This window comes from Molothrus ater, chromosome 20 (genome assembly GCF_012460135.2).
Source record: "Molothrus ater isolate BHLD 08-10-18 breed brown headed cowbird chromosome 20, BPBGC_Mater_1.1, whole genome shotgun sequence".
NCBI classification, from domain to species: Eukaryota; Metazoa; Chordata; class Aves; order Passeriformes; family Icteridae; genus Molothrus; species Molothrus ater.
This window is the reverse complement of record NC_050497.2, coordinates 9,377,142-9,398,207: the sequence shown is the minus strand read 5'-3', so window position 1 is coordinate 9,398,207 and position 21,066 is coordinate 9,377,142. Positions and strand designations below refer to the sequence as shown.

General features: G+C 53.7%; 2 long non-coding RNA genes across 3 annotated transcripts; both read right to left on the bottom strand.

Annotated features, from left to right (window-relative positions):
* Positions 1–2,165: 2,165 nt before the first annotated feature.
* LOC129046903 (uncharacterized) lies at positions 2,166–11,640 on the bottom strand. 2 transcript variants are annotated; one of them, XR_008508751.1, is made up of 4 exons: positions 11,504–11,640; positions 10,343–10,481; positions 2,693–2,858; positions 2,166–2,585 (listed from the first exon to the last, which is right to left on the bottom strand). It is a non-coding gene; the product is annotated as an uncharacterized LOC129046903 (long non-coding RNA). The 2 variants fall into 2 exon arrangements; XR_008508750.1 differs by having other exon boundaries at positions 2,312–2,585; positions 2,693–8,336; positions 11,504–11,631.
* Positions 11,641–17,845: 6,205 nt separating this feature from the next.
* On the bottom strand, positions 17,846–21,054 carry LOC118693269 (uncharacterized). Its single transcript, XR_004981251.2, has 2 exons — positions 20,563–21,054; positions 17,846–20,455 (listed from the first exon to the last, which is right to left on the bottom strand). It is a non-coding gene; the product is annotated as an uncharacterized LOC118693269 (long non-coding RNA).
* Positions 21,055–21,066: the final 12 nt, after the last annotated feature.

The following is a 21,066-nucleotide window of genomic DNA, read 5'->3' as shown; positions in this document are numbered from 1 at the left end:
GAATGTTCCCAATGTGTGGGAGCAGAGGAGTTAAGTGCCTGTCTGTGAGGACGCCAGGAGTAGGGGGGTACAGGCAGAGAGCACCCCATGATTCATCCCAGGCACCCTGGCAACCAGCTCCTGTTAGTGGAAAACACAGATGGAACAGGGATGCTGCAACACGGACCCAACAGCATGGCAACAGCCACCTGGTGTGCTCTGAAGGATAATTTTGATGGTGTGAACTATTTCCCTCTCTTGCACACTTCATGGAGGAGCTATGTGGGGCTTCGGGGGGTCCAGCAGCTCACCCCCACTAAGGCCATGGGGACAGAGTGAAAAATCTAATCCCATGTGCTGAGAAATCCAGAGAGTTGTTCAAAACTCCTCTCCAGCCCTTGCACAGCGGGAAGGGGCTGAGGTTGTGCATGGCTGAAGCAGCAGGGTCAGCACAGCCCTGAGGCTTCACAGTTCCAGATTTTGTCCTGCACAGCCACATCAAGGAGGAGCTCAATAAATAATTCAACCAAACCTGGGGTGCGTGGGAGCTGCTGCGGGTTTGGGACTCCCGGGCACAGATTCCCTGGGGAGCAGCCCTTCCTCAGAGGGCAAAAAGAGGCTCACAGCTACATAAATGTGGTTTATGCCCGAGCTACAGCTCATAAGAACCAAGAAACCACATCATGCATAAGCACAGCAAGTCTGCCATGAATAATTCAGTCTTGGGGTGCAGCAGCAGCAGCCAACACCTGCACAGCCCCAAGAGGCTCCAGCAGCCCTCACCAGGATTAGGGGTGAGGCCTCTGGAGCCACTGCTCACACCCTGCACCCAGAGCTGAACCAGCTCCTGCTCCATGCTGCTTCCCAGAGTGGGAGAGCTCCTTATGCAACTGCTGATGGATGGGTAACAAAACCTGTTGGAGAGCTGGGACTCTCCCTGCAACACTGGGGAAGCTGCAGTGCTGCACCCCAAGGTGCAGGGACCCCACCACATGGGGTTTGCATCCCCCCTGCAGCCCACAGCTGGATGTGCTGCTGGAGCCCCTGGCATCTGAACTCAGCCTTTTTAAATGGGCACCATCTCCTCTGCCAGGCATCTGAATCACAGCCCTGGCGTGATCACAGAGCTGGTCACCTCTCCAGGTTTATTTCAGTCCAGCGTGGTCTGGTCCAGCACAGCTCGAGTTACTGGAGTCCCTCCCTCAGCCCCAGCAGTGCCCAGATTCCTGGTGACACAGGATCTGCAGGGCCCGGGCTGTGTCCCAGCTCAGGTCACACTCACTGGCACTCAGACCGAGCTCACACACGTACACTGCAGCCCTGCCCTCCTTCCAGCCTTTCTGCAGGACCCACATCCAGCTCACAAGTCCTACAGTTGAAGTGAAAGCTTTTGAATTACAAGAGAAAGTAATTTCTCCCTTAATTCTGCTCCAAACCCAATTTCCCTATACCAAATCATCCCCAGCAGCTTCCAGAGCTGCTGCTTCCTTTGGCCAGTTCCTCTTATAATAAAATCAATTTCAAAGAAAGGCATGATCAAGCAGAGAGCACATGACAGGATTGTCACCAAGGGGACGGCAGCCTGGCCTGAGCTCACTGGGCTGTCAGGGCACAGGAGCTCCCAGGGGGAGCATCTGCTGCTTCCATCTGTTTCACAGAATCACAGAATGGTTTGGGTTGGAGGGGACCTTACAGAGCATCTTGTTCCACTCCCTTCCACCAGACCAGGTTGTTCCAAGCCTCATCCAACCTGGCCTTGAACACTTCCAGGGATGGGGCAGCCACAGCTTCTCTGGGCAGTCGCTGGAAGCCTGTCCAGAGGAGCTGATGGGTAATTGCACAATATTCTGCTCCTTTTAAGGGGCAGTGTTGACCGTGACCACCAATTCATGGGAGTGAACACAGGGAAGGAGAAAACCCAGCCCAACCCTGGGATGGCACCAGGCACAGCGCCCACGGAGCGCTGGGAACCACTCTTGCCACACCGCTGTGCTGTCAGCAGTGGCTCACCTTGCCAACACCAAGCTGCTCCTCCACAGCCCAGTGCACCCTGTGCTTCCCTTCCCCGCCCTTTGAGATGGATTTGGGCCCTGCTGGAGGCGGCTCCTGGGCTGGAGCTGCTGCTCTTCCCTGCTGGAGCAGCCTGGACACGTCCCTGCGCCGAGGGCGCCCCGGGAGCTGCCAAACACACGCCAATTCCAGCCCCTCCTGGCACTCACACAGCAGCACCTCTTCATTTTTAAGGTGTGGATTTCTGCCCAGACCTGCTGTACCAGTTTAGGTTCACAAGTGTCATTATCTAATGATACATCCCCAAGCTGCTTTAAGGTAATTTTTGTTTGTTTTAATTGTAAATTAGTGGAGAGCCAAGCCTTTGAATTGTCCTGCTGCTGTGCTGTGCATTACAGCGAACCTGAGTTAGGGCCTGACACCACAAACACCTGCATTTAACACCACCACATTTACCAACGTGACCTGAGCAAGCAGCATTTTGATGTCTCACACTCTAATCCTCCATCTCTCATGGGACACAATGAAAATCACTCTGAACTCCTCGGCAGTTGCTGTAGCTGCTAAATAAACAGGCTGCTGGCAGGTTCCTTGCCCTGAACATGGAAGAAAATGCTAATTAATTACAAAAGCCCAAATGAACTCTACAGATTCTCTCTCCTTTACAGAAAGAAGCTCACACATTGACACCCCCATCAGTTACCTCCAAGGCACCCACGGAGAGGGCCAAGGCTTGGAAGTGCTTCCCCATCTCCCACAGCAGCGCTGGCACCACGACAGCCAGATGGGAATTTTGGTTCCGTCACGTGCAAGTTGCTGCATCCCACCAGCTGCTGCTTGCTGGAGCTGTTCTCCTTAATGAGGGTTCCCTTGTTGGGAAAGAAAAGATTTCAATTTGTCATTCAACAACTGTCAAGATAAATCCTTCTTCAGTGGCATCGGAACATCCCAGGGGATCACCAGGTCGTGTTTCACAAAGCCCTTACAGTCAATCTCCCCAAGTGCAGCTTTTCCTGAAAAAGAGAGAAATACCTTCCAGGTGCAAAACCAGCTGCTGAACCAGGATTTCCTGCACAAACTCTGTATGAGCAGCTCTCATACCCCACTTTCTGAGAGACAATTCCAGCAACCTGCAGGAACAAGGACCATTGAACAACGTGGATCCACAAACCTTTGCTGCTCCTGCAAATGATGGTTCCGAACACCTTGTAATAAATCAAAAAACTTTATTTTGAAGATATATTATAAATGTACAGCACACACAACATGGGTGTCTGGGGTTATGTGTGAGCAGGTTTAAAGCCTCAGCATTCATTCCAGCCCCGGCCGTGGGTTCCACAGCTCCACACAAAACAATTCCAGGCTGAACAGGTCTGGCTTTGCCAACACCTCCCTGACTTGCAGGAATATATTTCAGAACAGCAACTGCTTAAAATGATCACAAATTAGCAGCATTCCTTGCTTTTGGCCCGGAGGGTTTCTGCAGGGAGCAAATCCTGCTGGTTTTCCTGCTCAGGGAGAGGTCGGCGACCCACGCGAGCGTGGCCAGAATGAATCCCGAATTCCACAGGCTCAGGGATGTCTGCCCTAGTTTAAGCTTCAGAAAAGTAATGTTACACCTTAGGAAGAGCTGTGCATGCCACACACCGGCATCAGAGCCAGATCAAAGTTACCCTATGCAGTACCTAAGTGCTGTATACACAGGTGAAATGAGAAAATGTGAAGTCAGTACCTTGCAATGTAATTTTACTGGTGCTGCCTCGTGGGAAGTGCTGGGTAGCAAATCACATTCGTGTACAGTTCATTAAGCCATGATAAAAATATGCAAATTAAAAATCTCTACAGGCCTCTGTTACCTGCTGCAACAGAGACATTTGGGTTTGTGGGGCTTCGTTTAAAACGTGATCCAATTTCCTCCCTCTCCCCAGAGCTGGATAGAAAACTATACCCAAATTCAGTAAGAATTTAATGCATTTACATTTACTGAAGTTCACGTGCTGCAAACAGGATCTGCATTGAAGATCTTCAAATCTAGGGCAAGAGGTCCTTAAAAAAACCCTTTTGCTACACTGGATGTGGGGATGGAGGCGAGAACCACCACGAGAACACTCACGTGCATGTAACACCCCGTGCAGGGAGGTGGGGACTGCCCCCAGTGCCCTGCCACAGCCAGCACAAATCCTTCCAAGGAGCAGCTGGCCCAGAGAGGGGGATCCAGGCAGGATCTCCAGCCCCAAAGCTCCAGCACTCTCAGCTGGATGGAAATACCAGCTGGAAGCGCCGCTCTTCTGTTGGTTAATAAAAATGGGATTAATATTAAAAGTAGAAAACCAGGATGGTGCCTTTGGATGAAACACTGGCTATCCTTTGCACAAGCCTTTGGGAAAACTGCCACTGGAGCAGAGCTCACAGGAACCTGTGCCCCTTCCCCAGGCAGTGTTTGCTGACAGTGTCGCTGTACATTCGTTTGGTGCGATGCTTGTTTTGGTGTCAACGCCTCAAAAAAGTAACTGTAACAGTCCTAACTGAAAAGGATTTCAAGAACCACTAAAGAGATGCTTGGATATGAAAATCAATCTCTGAAATGGAAGTTTGGTTCCAGGAGAGAAGGAAGGGGGTCAAGCTTTGGGTCAGGTCTGTGACAGGGGCTGCCAAGAAGCAGCCACGAGCTGGAGGCCTTGGAACTCGTGCAGGAGAGGAGCTCCCACCTTCCCAGAGGAGGAGTGGCCTGATGGCAGCTCTGGGAACTGTGCAAGTCCATTCTGCAGCTGCATGGGAACACAAACCTCCTTGAAATGCTGCAGAGCCCAGCAGGCTGATCCTGTGTGACCATTCCCATGGAGGGATGCAGCAATCCCAAAGGAGGACTCGTGTCCCTGCTCACCAGGAGAGGAGGAATGGCAGATTCTTTGGGCTGGAGCAGGGACAGAGGCTCAGCAGCAGAGTTACACCAGCTCAGGCTCACAGGTCAGGACAATCAAGGTCTAAGCTGTAAAGTAGCCACTGGCCTATGTTCCAAATACATCCCTTTAAATGCATCCCCCTAAAAAAGGAGTAGAAATATGAAGCCCTGAGAACAAACTTCCATGTAGTACATTGCCATTAAAAATATCAGCATTTTGGTCACACAATTATAAGTTAGACATATTTCCATAAATAGCTGGCTACTTGCAAGAGGCCTGCAACATCAAAAGGTACAAGACTGTCTGGCTACCAATGGGGCAAAGAGCAGGAAGTGTAAGAATCACACTCTTAGTCACCCACCACCCCATCCCTTTCCTGCTCCATCTGCCAGGCTTCCAATAATTTTCTCTTGACCACGTTAAGAGAGAATTAACTCTGCCATGTCTGTGCCAGCTGGAACTTGAACCCCCAAGGTGCAAGCACAGGACCTGAGCCTGTAAATCCTCACTGCTGGGAGCAGTTCTTCCTCACAAAACCTGCTGGTTTTAGTTAACAAAATCCTCCCTGTGTGTTCAGGGGTCTCTCACTGGCCCTCAGACACAGCCCCTGCTGTAATTCACAGCCCAGCACCACTGATGTCTGGATCAATTCCTTCAACCTCATCAGGGGAGTTTTTGCTGGCTTTAAATCAACTCCTGGGCCTTGCTGCAAACACCACAGCTCCTAAATTCTGGTCTCCTTCAGCTTTTGCCCACTGCAACCTTCAGTTCTCACAAGCCAAGCAGGGCTCTGTTAAAGCCATCCCAAACAACACCTCAGCTGTGCAAGTGTTGAGCTCTGCAATAACAAAATCCAGAAATAACCACATCTTCTCAAGCCTCCCAGGCGCCCTAAAATGCAGAATTCCTTTATCCCTGGGGTCTCTCAACTGCTGCTGCTGAGCCTGGGCATTCTCACCTCCTGTCACATAAGGATAATCTGTTTTCCTGGTGCTGTTCCCCAGCCTTTGTAACAGCTCAGTGGCACTGAGGGGTGCTGCCATTCCAAGGGAGGCATCTCTGAGCTCCTGCATCCCTCTGAGCTCTGCAGTCCAACCATGGACTCCTGACATCAAACCCAGCATTTCTCAAGCCTTTACATTCTTCAAGAGCCACAACTGCCCCAAAGGTTCTGTTTGCTCATTCTGAACCTCTCCTTATCCATTCAGAAGCCAAAAAAACCTCCCACCAAACTACAGGGTAGTTTTCCCCAACTTTGCCTTCTAAAAGCACTCATTAAAAGGAATATTAACCACAATCCTGACCGTAGAGAGGAACATTTCCTTCTAACATTAACAGCTTCAAGTAAAAAATCTTCTGGTATTCTTACAGGTAAAAAGCTTCAGGAGTAAGCAAAAAGAAAAGGATTAAATGATCAAAACCTTTCATAAGACCACAATATTCAGTCACAGCTACTCATGAGTAGCTGTGCTGAGCTCACTGGGGTGCAGGATCAGGCTCCTGGCTCAGTTACAGGACAAGGTTATAATTTCATGTCATGTCAGTCTATTCTTAGCAAGAGCCCACAAAAATGGTTTTACTGTCCAATTTGAACAGAAGAAACATCTCTATAAAGCTTGGAATTTCCAAATGTAGAAGTAAATATTTCAGCAGTCATCAACTGTAAAGCTTAATACGAAATTACAAAATTAAAAAAAATAAAAGAATCCTGGGATAGTAAGACAAGATAAAATCTCAGGCTGTTTTGATTTCCCCACCCTTCTTCATATTAATTATGAGAAATTGGCAACTTCAGTGCCTCAGCTGCGTAACAGCACAGAGCAGATGCCAAGTTCAGGCCAAAACTTGTTGCAGGGTTTCGGGTTGCATCTTGCTGCATTTTTGTCTAAAAAACCCCAACTGCACCTAAATCCCTCCCACAGCTCAGAGGTGACTTGCTCAGGATCTCCCTGTCTGGCAGGACACCTTTGTGCTGTTTAAGCACAGGGTCTCCACCTGCTTTCTCTGCAAAATTTGCCTCTTCTGCCTTTCCTGCAGGGCTGTGAAGCACAAGGCATGGCGGGGATGATGACAGATGTCAATCATGTTGCACTAAGTTGAAAAATAAACCCCTTTTTTTAGCAGACTGCTAAAAATGGAACACCTGCAGAGCCCAATCATAAACACCAGCTGGATATTCACAGTGAGTTCTGCTCTTAATAGCTCAGAATTCCTCTCTGAAATCTCAAGTCAGTCTTCTGGCAAAATAGGAAAGACCCAGCCTGACATTCTTGGTATGACCATGGTAAGAATAAGTATAAAGGAAAACCCACTTCTAACTCAAAGACAGCAATTTCAAGCGTGCTTTAAATACCTTAAACAAGATAAAAACCTGTGTGGTTCTGCTGCTTTACAGAACCCCAGCAACCTCCCCATGCAATTCAGCTGCTTTTTGTTTGTAAACAGAATAAAACCCCCACAAGCCCCTTGCCAAAACTGTGCACATAAAAATGGGAAAAAAACCAACACTGTGTGAACATATCCCTCCTTGCAATGGGATATGGCAGAGTGTGAGCTTAGGACTTGCAGCCACTTGGGAATCCAAGTCTTGATGTGGTGAATTCTGTGGTGAAAGAGATCCTGCACCTTTATGGTACCTGACAGAGAACCCCCTGCAAGTACAACCCCAGTGGGACTGCAACAACACTAATGCAGCAAATAAATAGGAAAAAGTAATGCTATTTATTAGAATTCCATCTCTGAATGATTCTGCTTAAATTAGAATGCCAGATAAACAAGCTTGGATAGAAATGTGCTTGCTCTCCCAAGATTTGGGCTTTTAAAAAACATTTCCTAGGAATCAATTTTTTTTTTAAAAAGCAGTTTTGCAATTTGATAAGAGCTATAAATTAATACTGTATGGAGATGATTAATATCCTATGCTAGTGGTCAGTGACCTTTTGTAAACACCAGCCAGATCCTAGCAAAACTGGCCAGAAAACTGTCACAGGCCTTTTGAACGAGCAATATTTCTTTCCAACAATCAGGTTCTTAAATGTTTGCACAAAACCTTTTTCCTATTTTTTTTAATATATATATTTTATTTTAAACTTAATACCTGAAAACATGAACAAATCCTCAAAGCTCTCCCACTAACACTAAAATCCACAAGGCAACTCACTCCTGTTGGCTGTAACTACGAACTCTCTTGTGTGAGAGACCCCTCCAGCCAGGATTTCCCCCTTCCCTCCCTTCCCTCCACCCCTTCCCAACCATCCAGGCAGCCTCCCGTGGAGGTGGAGGGGGAGTGAGGCCAGGGGGAAGTGGCACAGTGCACTGGCAGCTCCCTCTACGCGCGGCTCAGTGTCTGGAAGATTCGGGAGATCTGTAACATCACCGGCCCCGTCTCGGGATCGTTCATCCACTGAGTGCTGTTCAAGGGGTTTTCAAGCATATCCTCGAAGGCTGCCAAGAAAAAGGGATTGCAACTGTCAATGTTTGGGAGGTTTCAACAGCAGGACAGTGAGGAATAACTGCAGCTCAAAGGCAGTGCCCAGGAATGCTGGGGATACACGTTGGGCATTCCCAAGGGTCCAGAGCCTGTGCTGATGCCACAGGCTTTGTGCTTCCTCCCTTCTCAGCACTGAACTCACTGCAGTCAGTGATTAAATGCTCAGCCTGGATTACAGGCCAGCCCACAAAACCTCAAGGACATGAGGCTGAAAAGGTAAAGCCTTAACAAATGTGTCCAGGCCCCTGTCTCCAGGATCATGCCATGAAATTCATCCATTCCTGAACACTCTCCTGCAGCTCCACTCCTCTGACCAAAGCTTTATCCACATCCCAGCCTGGATTTATTTCCTCCCTGCTACTTAACCAAGACAGTTCATGGAAAGCACAGCCACCCCTTGCCTGTTCCCTGTGCTAAGTGGTCCAAATATTTCATATTCTGTCTTTACAATAAGCTTGGCTGTTTGTTTGCCTTTCTGTTGTTTTCTTTGACTGTTTCTAGTTTTGACTTTTCTACTCATGCTGAAGGAACCAGGCAGCCACTGCAAGAGCTGAGCTGCCAATCTGGCAGAAGAATGGGCCAGGCACTGACTGAAGCCCTTGGACAGCCACTGAGCTGGGCTCCTGGACACTTGGAGCCAGTCACCACAGAGCGGGACAGAAAAAGCAGCTGCACACCCACCAAAATGTCAGTGTTGGAAGAGCCTGGCCCAAGGTCAGGGTTGATTTTCCCAGGAGTGTCAGTGCACAAAGCTCAAGGACCATTAGTGGGAGCTGGAAGTGCCCAGCACCTCTGAAAGGCTCCTCATTAATACCTTGCTCAAGGTCATGCAACTTGCCTCCAGGATAGCCCAAAATAAAATCCAGATCTCCCCTTTCAGCACCTGAACTATTTTCTTTAACACAGACTCACAAGCTTAAAACTAAAGATTTATCAATATTCTGTAAGGAGCTCATTCAATGCAAACCCTCATTATTAAAACCTGTGACATAAGCAATTTGCAGATGTAACATTAGGAATTTGTTCTCTGATGTTCATCCAAGCTCCATGAGCTCCTATAATGGCATTTCATTTTCTATTTATATTCTGAGCTGCAATGTGGAACCCCTGTTGGAAATGAAGAGACCATTTGTTCAGAAATCAAGAGTGGGAAGGTTCTGCTCTTGAATTATTTAAAGGCTTGCAAACTCTCCTAATTACATTTAAAGTAGTATTTTTAAAGGCTCTCTTGAATGAGCTGTGCACATAGCCTTTATTTAAAAGCATTGCTTCAAATAAGTTTTGAAGCCAAAGATTAAATGCAAAACCTTTTCTATCTACATGACAGAGCCAGTCATTGTTCTGTGTTGTCAAAAAGAACAATTCCTGAGGGATTTGGGGCTCTGTCAGACTCCTCAGCTGGGCACACACTGTGCCCACAGCCTTTCTGACCCTGAGCACACAGACCTTAGCCACAGAGCTCAGACTCAAGCAAAGGGAAGGGCGTTTTCCCATTTGATCTCCATTTTGATAGGCAAAGCCTTAGCTCAACCTTCTTGTTTGGATTTTTTTCCCCAAGTTCCCCTCCGTCTCAGTGCTCAGGCCTCACACACAGGGGCTGCACAGCTGGAGACAGCCTCGCTTTTTCTGTGAGATGGAGTTCTAGACAGACATTCCTGACTTTTCCCCTCGTGGCCAAAGGGAGCACACAAAAGGTCTCCTAAATCCACAAAGCACTGCAGCCAGCAGCTATTCAAGTTGTGAGTTCAGCAAGTGTAATCCTGGGGAATTACAACCATTCCTGGGACAGCCCCCAGGCCTGCTCTGGGCTCAGCTGAGCTGCAGCATGAAGCAAACCAACAGCAGAGCTGCTGCAAGGCAGGAACAGGCTCAGAGCTGCCCCTGTCCCCCAAAGGAGCTGTCACCATCATCTCTGCTTGGATTTCCTGGCAAAGCCAGCAGGAACCCACACAGGACTTACCTAGTAGAGTTTTAGGGTTGGTGAGCCCTAATTGTACCACTGGGTTTTCTAAGATGGCTTGGAAGAGAGGGCTGTTGGTGTCAATGCCCTTATCTAAGTCCTCTGGAGAAGGTTTTCTGTCTCCCAGCAGCCACTCACACTGAAAGAAATCAGCAGGCACATCAGATTTCATTAGAACCAAAGTGGCTCTACTCAAAAGTTTTGCCAACGTGGCATTTTAAAAATGCTTTTCCATCTCCCAGATAATGCCTGAGCTGTACATTTCTTTTCACACATTCATTTGTGCCACCCAACCCAATATCCTCTCTCCAACAGCAGCCAGCACTGGATACTGAAGAGAGGCTTCCCTGGCTGTCAGCTGTGTCCACAAAATTATCCTTAATATACAGCAGGGACTAATTAATCTTGGAAAAACTTCCTGTTTTCTGATTGCAGAAACTGTGGAAGCATTGCTGCTAAATGGTAATTTACACATTATATGGCTTGAATCCATCCTGGATCATTGATTCCTGTCCTAAACCAGTCATTCTTGGGAGTATCTCCTCCTTCCTAGGACAGCACAATCTCACACTGTGGTGAGGGAGTTTCTCAAAGGCTTTTTGACAGCCCAGCCTCAGCCTCACAGACCCTGCGCTCTCAGAGGAGGAGGAGACTCTAAGGAGCCTGGTCCCCACACTCCTGGCAGGGATGCCAAAGCCCAGGGGCACACGGTGTGTCCATCCCTGCTGCAGAGCTGGGCACAGAGGGGGTCCTGCATGCCCTGGGGTGCCCATCCCCAGATTCCCCCCGCAATCCCTTCCAATGGCCGTGGCACCTGCCGAGGTTGGCAGAGATGTGGGCAGGACACAGCCCCAGAGCAGGGGGGGTCTAAGCAAGGAGAGTGACCACGACACCATGAGCCGTACCCGGGCATGAACACAACATGGCTCGTGACGGTCCCGTCCTGCTGTGACACGGGTGGCCCCTCTGTCCCCATGCACAGTGCTGCTGACTTGGGCCATCGGCTGTGGGTGCTGCCTACACGTGTGGGGCTGTACAGCCCTGGTGCCACCATGCTGTGCCATCCCCGCCCTGGCACCATCCTGCTGTGCCATCCCAATACCGCGGAAGGATACATGCGAGGCGCTGCAGTTTTCGCCCGCTGTGGTGCCGTGTACAGACCCGGTGGAGGCGGAAGCGGCGTGCCAGGGCAGAGAGATGGCGGCCGTGGCCGCGCAGCGGCTCGGAACCGGGACCGGGCTGCACCAAAGCCGCGGCCAAAGCAGCGCGGGCGGGGGCGGCGGCGGCGGCGGCGGCGGCGGCGGCGGCGGCGGCGTGCAGATCGAACTGCGCATGCGTGCGGCTGATCCCGGAAGCGGCGCTGTAGTTGGATGAGCCGGCGCGGAGTGATATCGCTGGTGCGGGGGGGGGCCGTCACTAGGGCAGCCGTGACGGCGGCGGAGGGGGCCGGGGGGTGCGGGAGGCGGCGGGAACGGGAGACGGGGCTGCGGCCGCGGCAGGGAACGACGGGACGGCCGCGGTTGCAGGAGGCGGCGGAGCCGCGCCATCCAGCGGCTCTGAAGCGGGAGGCTGCGCTGGGGAAGGCGTGGCTCGGCCCGCCATGCAGCGGCAGCGGCAGGAGCGGCAAAGCGACCACGGGCGGCGGCGGGGCGGCCTCGTCAGCGGGAGATGATCCCGGGGTGGCGGGAGGAGCGGCGGGGAGGCGGCGGGGGGAGCGCGGCGTGCAGCCGCTGGGAGCTGGGGTGGCGCCTGGCCCGGCGGGCAGGGGCGGCGGCAGGCACGGCAGAGCCCGCAGCCACCGGTGCAGACGCCGCGGCGCCGGCACGGGGTGGCTCGGCGGGCTGGGGCGGCCCGATCCCAGCGCAAGCGGTGCCGTGCCGGGACCGGGGGATTGCGCCGAAACACCGGCAGGGACTTGGTCTGCCGTGGGCGTCTGCGCTGCCGCGGGGGCCGTGGGCAGCTCGGGGTGCGCTGCAGGCGCTTGAACGCCAGGGTGGGGGGGCGGCAGCGCGCACAGGGGGCGCTGGGGACGCAGCGCGGCCGCGCCAGGCGCGCTCGGCACCGCAAATCCGGGAGCCGCAGGGAACTGCAAAGACGCAGCAGCAGCGACGGGACTGGGGCCGCCACCGGCGCCGTGTCGGCAAAGGGGGCGAGGGCAACGGGGGGGGGGGGGGCGGGAGGAGCGGCCGCACTCGCGGGGAGCAGGGAGAAAGCGGCCGCTCGGCAGGGGCGGCAGGGGGCGGGGCCACGGTGACGCCGGTCGGCGGCTCGAAGGGGCGGGGTTAAGGGGCGGGGCCACGAGCTTGGCGAACCCGGGGGCGGGAACCACGGCAGCCGGGACAGCAGGGACCAACGGGATGGTTGGGGCAACTGCTGCGGGCATCCCCCTTGCGGCAAAGAGCTCAACCAGCGCCCTGAGAGCTGGGACCGGCTCCACGGCAGCCAAATCCCGGCGGGAGATACTAATAAAGAGCCTAATTCCCACTGTGTCCCAAGCGTATCTTTAGGACAATTTTGCTTTACGGCACCTTTTACGACAGTTTTGCTTTACGGCACCTTTTACGGCAGTCGCGCTTTACGGCACCTTTTACGACAGTCGCGCTTTACGGCAGTTTTGATTTACGGCACCTTTTACGACAGTTTTGCTTTACGGCCCCTTTTACGACAGTCGCGCTTTACGGCACCTTTTACGACAGTCGCGCTTTACGGCAGTTTTGCTTTACGGCACCATTTACGACAGTTTTGCTTTACGGCACCTTTTACGACAGTCGCGCTTTACGGCAGTTTTGCTTTACGGCACCTTTTACGACAGTTTTGCTTTACGGCACCTTTTGCGACAGTTTTGCTTTACGGCACCTTTTACGACAGTCGCGCTTTACGGCAGCTTTTACGACAGTCGCGCTTTACGGCAGTCGCGCTTTACGGCACCTTTTACGACAGTTTTGCTTTACGGCACCTTTTACGACAGTCGCGCTTTACGGCAGCTTTTACGACAGTCGCGCTTTACGGCAGTCGCGCTTTACGGCACCTTTTACGACAGTTTTGCTTTACGGCACCTTTTGCGACAGTCGCGCTTTACGGCAGCTTTTACGACAGTCGCGCTTTACGGCAGTCGCGCTTTACGGCACCTTTTACGACAGTTTTGCTTTACGGCACCTTTTGCGACAGTTTTGCTTTACGGCACCTTTTACGACAGTCGCGCTTTACGGCACCTTTTACGACAGTCGCGCTTTACGGCAGTCGCGCTTTACGGCACCTTTTACGACAGTTTTGCTTTACGGCACCTTTTGCGACAGTCGCGCTTTACGGCAGTCGCGCTTTACGGCACCTTTTACGACAGTCGCGCTTTACGGCACCTTTTGCGACAGTTTTGCTTTACGGCACCTTTTACGACAGTCGCGCTTTACGGCACCTTTTACGACAGTCGCGCTTTACGGCAGTCGCGCTTTACGGCACCTTTTACGACAGTTTTGCTTTACGGCACCTTTTGCGACAGTCGCGCTTTACGGCAGTCGCGCTTTACGGCACCTTTTACGACAGTCGCGCTTTACGGCAGTCGCGCTTTACGGCACCTTTTACGACAGTCGCGCTTTACGGCACCTTTTGCGACAGTCGCGCTTTACGGCACCTTTTGCGACAGTTTTGCTTTACTGCACCTTTTGCGACAGTCGCGCTTTACGGCAGTCGCGCTTTACGGCACCTTTTACGACAGTCGCGCTTTACGGCACCATTTACGACAGTTTTGCTTTACGGCACCTTTTACGACAGTTTTGCTTTACGGCAGCTTTTACGACACTCGCGCTTTACGGCAGTTTTGCTTTACGGCACCTTTTACGACAGTCGCGCTTTACGGCACCTTTTACGACAGTCGCGCTTTACGGCAGTCGCGCTTTACGGCACCTTTTACGACAGTTTTGCTTTACGGCACCTTTTGCGACAGTCGCGCTTTACGGCACCTTTTGCGACAGTTTTGCTTTACGGCACCTTTTACGACAGTCGCGCTTTACGGCACCTTTTACGACAGTCGCGCTTTACGGCAGTCGCGCTTTACGGCACCTTTTACGACAGTTTTGCTTTACGGCACCTTTTGCGACAGTCGCGCTTTACGGCAGTCGCGCTTTACGGCACCTTTTACGACAGTCGCGCTTTACGGCAGTCGCGCTTTACGGCACCTTTTACGACAGTCGCGCTTTACGGCACCTTTTGCGACAGTCGCGCTTTACGGCACCTTTTGCGACAGTTTTGCTTTACTGCACCTTTTGCGACAGTCGCGCTTTACGGCAGTCGCGCTTTACGGCACCTTTTACGACAGTCGCGCTTTACGGCACCATTTACGACAGTTTTGCTTTACGGCACCTTTTACGACAGTTTTGCTTTACGGCAGCTTTTACGACACTCGCGCTTTACGGCAGTTTTGCTTTACGGCACCTTTTACGACAGTCGCGCTTTACGGCACCTTTTACGACAGTCGCGCTTTACGGCAGTCGCGCTTTACGGCACCTTTTACGACAGTTTTGCTTTACGGCACCTTTTGCGACAGTCGCGCTTTACGGCAGTCGCGCTTTACGGCACCTTTTGCGACAGTCGCGCTTTACGGCACCTTTTGCGACAGTTTTGCTTTACGGCACCTTTTGCGACAGTCGCGCTTTACGGCAGTCGCGCTTTACGGCACCTTTTACGACAGTCGCGCTTTACGGCACCATTTACGACAGTTTTGCTTTACGGCACCTTTTACGACAGTTTTGCTTTACGGCAGCTTTTACGACACTCGCGCTTTACGGCAGTTTTGCTTTACGGCACCTTTTACGACAGTTTTGCTTTACGGCACCTTTTGCGACAGTTTTGCTTTACGGCACCTTTTACGACAGTCGCGCTTTACGGCAGTCGCGCTTTACGGCACCTTTTACGACAGTTTTGCTTTACGGCACCTTTTGCGACAGTCGCGCTTTACGGCACCTTTTGCGACAGTTTTGCTTTACGGCAGCTTTTACGACAGTCGCGCTTTACGGCAGTCGCGCTTTACGGCACCTTTTACGACAGTTTTGCTTTACGGCACCTTTTGCGACAGTTTTGCTTTACGGCACCTTTTACGACAGTCGCGCTTTACGGCACCTTTTACGACAGTCGCGCTTTACGGCAGTCGCGCTTTACGGCACCTTTTACGACAGTTTTGCTTTACGGCAGCTTTTACGACAGTCGCGCTTTACGGCAGTCGCGCTTTACGGCACCATTTACGACAGTTTTGCTTTACGGCACCTTTTGCGACAGTTTTGCTTTACGGCACCTTTTACGACAGTCGCGCTTTACGGCAGTTTTGCTTTACGGCACCATTTACGACAGTTTTGCTTTACGGCACCTTTTACGACAGTTTTGCTTTACGGCACCTTTTGCGACAGTTTTGCTTTACGGCACCTTTTACGACAGTCGCGCTTTGCGGCACCTTTTACGACAGTCGCGCTTTACGGCAGTCGCGCTTTACGGCACCTTTTACGACAGTCGCGCTTTACGGCACCTTTTACGACAGTCGCGCTTTACGGCAGTCGCGCTTTACGGCACCTTTTACGACAGTTTTGCTTTACGGCACCTTTTGCGACAGTCGCGCTTTACGACACCTTTTACGACAGTTTTGCTTTACGGCACCTTTTGCGACAGTCGCGCTTTACGGCACCTTTTACGACTTTTGGGACACAGTGGGAATTAGGCTCTTTATTAGTATCTCCCGCCGGGATTTGGCTGCCGTGGAGCCGGTCCCAGCTCTCAGGGCGCTGCTTGAGCTCTTTGCCGCAAGGGGGATGCCCGCAGCAGTTGCCCCAACCATCCCGTTGGTCCCTGCTGTCCCGGCTGCCGTGGTTCCCGCCCCCGGGTTCGCCAAGCTCGTGGCCCCGCCCCTTAACCCCGCCCCTTCGAGCCGCCGACCGGCGTCACCGTGGCCCCGCCCCCTGCCGCCCCTGCCGAGCGGCCGCTTTCTCCCTGCTCCCCGCGAGTGCGGCCGCTCCTCCCGCCCCCCCCCCCCCGTTGCCCTCGCCCCCTTTGCCGACACGGCGCCGGTGGCGGCCCCAGTCCCGTCGCTGCTGCTGCGTCTTTGCAGTTCCCTGCGGCTCCCGGATTTGCGGTGCCGAGCGCGCCTGGCGCGGCCGCGCTGCGTCCCCAGAGGCCCCTGTGCTCGTTGCCGCCCCCCCACCCTGGCGTTCAAGCGCCTGCAGCGCACCCCGAGCTGCCCACGGCCCCCGCGGCAGCGCAGACGCCCACGGCAGACCAAGTCCCTGCCGGCGTTTCGGCGCAATCCCCCGGTCCCGGCACGGCACCGCTTGCGCTGGGACCGGGCCGCCCCGGCCCGCCGAGCCACCCCGTGCCGGCGCCGCGGCGTCTGCACCGGTGGCTGCGGGCTCTGCCGTGCCTGCCGCCGCCCCTGCCCGCCGGGCCAGGCGCCACCCCAGCTCCCAGCGGCTGCACGCCGCGCTCCAGCCGCCGACTGGCCCACCGCCCGCCGTGCCCCCTCCGCGGCAGCCTCCCGCCGCCTCCCCGCCGCTCCTCCCGCCACCCCGGGATCATCTCCCGCTGACGAGGCCGCCCCGCCGCCGCCCGTGGCCGCTTTGCCGCTCCTGCCGCTGCCGCTGCATGGCGGGCCGAGCCGCGCCTTCCCCAGCGCAGCCTCCCGCTTCAGAGCCGCTGGATGGCGCGGCTCCGCCGCCTCCTGCAACCGCGGCCGTCCCGTCGTTCCCTTCCCCGGCCGCGGCCGCAGCCCCATCTCCCGTTGCCGCAGCCCCGTCTCCCGTTGCCGCAGCTCCGCCGCCTCCCGCACACCCCCCGGCCCCCCCGCCATCACGGCTTCCCTAGTTGCTACAACCGCCCCCCCCCCCCCCCCCCCCCCCCCCCCCAGCGATATCACTCCGCGCCGGCTCATCCAACCACAGCGCCGCTTCCGGGATCAGCCGCACGCATGCGCAGTTCTATTTGCACGGCGCGGCGCCGCCGCCCCGCCGCCGCCGCCGCCGCCGCCGCCGCCGCCGCCGCCGCCCCCGCCGCCCCCGCCGCCCCCGCCGCCCCCGCCGCCCCCGCCGCCCCCGCCGCCCCCGCCGCCCCCGCCGCCCCCGCCGCCCCCGCCGCCGCTTTGTTGCAGCCCGGTCCCGGTTCCGAGCCGCTGCGCGGCCACGGCCGCCATCCCTCTGCCCTGGCACGTCGCTTCCGCCGCCACCGGGTCCATTCACGGCACCACAGCGGGCGAAAACTGCAGCGCCTCGCATGTATCCTTCCGCGGTATTGTTTTTAACGGTTATTGTTTTTAAGGGTTAACCCTCTGTTAACGTGGGTCCTTTTTCGGGCTCGTGCTGGCCACAAAAAGGTATCCGGACGTCCGTAACTCTTTGTGTTTGTTGTCTCATATTGTCCTAATTCAAATTGTCCAAATTATTATTACTGTAATTGTATTACTGTTTTTATAACCGTTGTATTACTATTAAACTTTTAAAATTTTAAAAACAAGTGATTGGCGTTTTTCACGGGGAGGGTGGAATATGACAGCTGCTTTAATAAATACAGGACAGACAGCGAATTATTTTGCCCCTGCAAATGCCAACCCTTTGATCCCAACACAAAAGAATTTCGAAAAAGAGCTGTTCCCAAACAGCTACAGAGTCCCCCCAGTGTTTGGGACAGATTTCTCGACCCAAAATGAGACATTAAACCCTGAAAATTCTCCAGCATTAATCCCAAAATTAGAAAACTCACAAAAATCTCTTGATAATTTTCAGCTAACAGACTGCGATGAAGTCAGAGGCCAGATTTGCAAAGAAGAAAGTCTAAATCCTCCGGTGAACCTTCCCCACCCCTCCTCTCCCCTCTCCTGTCAGCCACAAGCAGCACCCACTCCTCCTGCCAGCCCCCTGTCCCCCCTGCAGCAGCCCCATGCCTGGTGCAGCCCAATCCATGAGTGGTTGGAGGTGTTTCCATCCAGGCCAGGTGTCTGGAGTAGGGCAGAGCTCTGCCTGTTGGAGCCCTGGTGCTGCAGCTCCGGCAGCCTCGGCTTCCCTGGTGCTGTCACTTCCCAGGCCCAGCAGTCGCTCAGATTCCCGTGGGTTACCATGGGCTGTATTTATAGTTTGCTGGGCTAAAAATAAAAGCCCCAAGTGTTGGGTTCCCTGATTCCAGCCTCATGGAATCAGGGATGCCCAGGAGCCCCCAGGAGGGGTCTGGTGGGGGATGTTGCCCAGGGCTGTGATGCCTTGGGGGCTGCTCCCATGGAGGGTTGATAAAAGTTTATTTTTTGGAGATGATGGAGCTGCTGCATCACTGCCTGCTCTTGCTCAGCACAGAGCCTCGTGCAGGACTCTCATCCCACTAAAAATACTTCCTCTGTCTCATCAGGCTCAGTCTAGCAGAGCCTGTGAGTGGAGGGGATGGAGGCATCCGTGCTCCTGGCTGTGGCTACCAGATGGCACGTGAGGAAACCCCGCACGGTCCAGCTCTGAGAAAATGTGCTGCCAGATCCCTCTGAAAAACCTCTCTATGTGCAGCATTGGTTTGTGCTGGTGCTGAGCCCCCTGTGTGTGTGCCCAGCAAACATTCCTGCCTGCTCCTCACTGGTTTCCAAGCCAGGTCCCTCTGCAGCTCCCACCGTGCCGGACACAAGTGCTGGGCACTGCAGGGCAGTGTTCCAGAGGGAGGATGTGCAGGAGAAACGGGCCTGAACGTGAGGGGTCCAATGCATCCCCTCTGAGGAGAGACCTTCAGCCATTCCTGGTGCCAGGGGAAGCCAAAGTCAGTAATTTCTCAACTGTTTCCTTAACCTGGGGCTTTGTGAACAGAACTGAGCTCCAAGGGCAGTATGGGGGAGCGGGAGCTCGTCTGTCCCTCTGGCTCTGTCCCAGTCCCACCACGCCAATTTTTAATGGCAATTTAGCGACAGTCGCGCTTTACAGCACTTTATCACAGAAGCTGCAGTGCTGCACCCCAGGGTGCAGGGCTGGTGCAGGGACCCCACCACATGGGGTTTGCATCCCCCCTGCAGCCCACAGCTGGATGTGCTGCTGGAGCCCCTGGCATCTGAACTCAGCCTTTTTAAATGGGCACCATCTCCTCTGCCAGGCATCTGAATCACAGCCCTGGCGTGATCACAGAGCTGGTCACCTCTCCAGGTTTATTTCAGTCCAGCGTGGTCTGGTCCAGCACAGCTCGAGTTACTGGAGTCCCTCCCTCAGCCCCAGCAGTGCCCAGATTCCTGGTGACACAGGATCTGCAGGGCCCGGGCTGTGTCCCAGCTCAGGTCACACTCACTGGCACTCAGACCGAGCTCACACACGTACACTGCAGCCCTGCCCTCCTTCCAGCCTTTCTGCAGGACCCACATCCAGCTCACAAGTCCTACAGTTGAAGTGAAAGCTTTTGAATTACAAGAGAAAGTAATTTCTCCCTTAATTCTGCTCCAGCCCAACCCTGGGATGGCACCGGCACAGCGCCCACGGAGCGCTGGGAACCACTCTTGCCACACCGCTGTGCTGTCAGCAGTGGCTCACCTTGCCAACACCAAGCTGCTCCTCCACAGCCCAGTGCACCCTGTGCTTCCCTTCCCCGCCCTCTGAGATGGATTTGGGCCCTGCTGGAGGCGGCTCCTGGGCTGGAGCTGCTGCTCTTCCCTGCTGGAGCAGCCCTGGGACACGTCCCTGCGCCGAGGGCGCCCCGGGAGCTGCCAAACACACGCCAATTCCAGCCCCTCCTGGCACTCACACAGCAGCACCTCTTCATTTTTAAGGTGTGGATTTCTGCCCAGACCTGCTGTACCAGTTTAGGTTCACAAGTGTCATTATCTAATGATACATCCCCAAGCTGCTTTAAGGTAATTTTTTTGTTTTGTTTTAATTGTAAATTAGTGGAGAGCCAAGCCTTTGGATTGTCCTGCTGCTGTGCTGTGCATTACAGCGAACCTGAGTTAGGGCCTGACACCACAAACACCTGCATTTAACACCACCACATTTACCAACGTGACCTGAGCAAGCAGCATTTTGATGTCTCACACTCTAATCCTCCATCTCTCATGGGACACAATGAAAATCACTCTGAACTCCTCGGCAGTTGCTGTAGCTGCTAAATAAACAGGCTGCTGGCAGGTTCCTTGCCCTGAACATGGAAGAAAATGCTAATTAATTACAAAAGCCCAAATGAACTCTACAGATTCTCTCTCCTTTACAGAAAGAAGCTCACACATTGACACCCCCATCAGTTACCTCCAAGGCACCCACGGAGAGGGCCAAGGCTTGGAAGTGCTTCCCCATCTCCCACAGCAGCGCTGGCACCACGACAGCCAGATGGGAATTTTGGTTCCGTCACGTGCAAGTTGCTGCATCCCACCAGCTGCTGCTTGCTGGAGCTGTTCTCCTTAATGAGGGTTCCCTTGTTGGGAAAGAAAAGATTTCAATTTGTCATTCAACAACTGTCAAGATAAATCCTTCTTCAGTGGCATCGGAACATCCCAGGGGATCACCAGGTCGTGTTTCACAAAGCCCTTACAGTCAATCTCCCCAAGTGCAGCTTTTCCTGAAAAAGAGAGAAATACCTTCCAGGTGCAAAACCAGCTGCTGAACCAGGATTTCCTGCACAAACTCTGTATGAGCAGCTCTCATACCCCACTTTCTGAGAGACAATTCCAGCAACCTGCAGGAACAAGGACCATTGAACAACGTGGATCCACAAACCTTTGCTGCTCCTGCAAATGATGGTTCCGAAACACC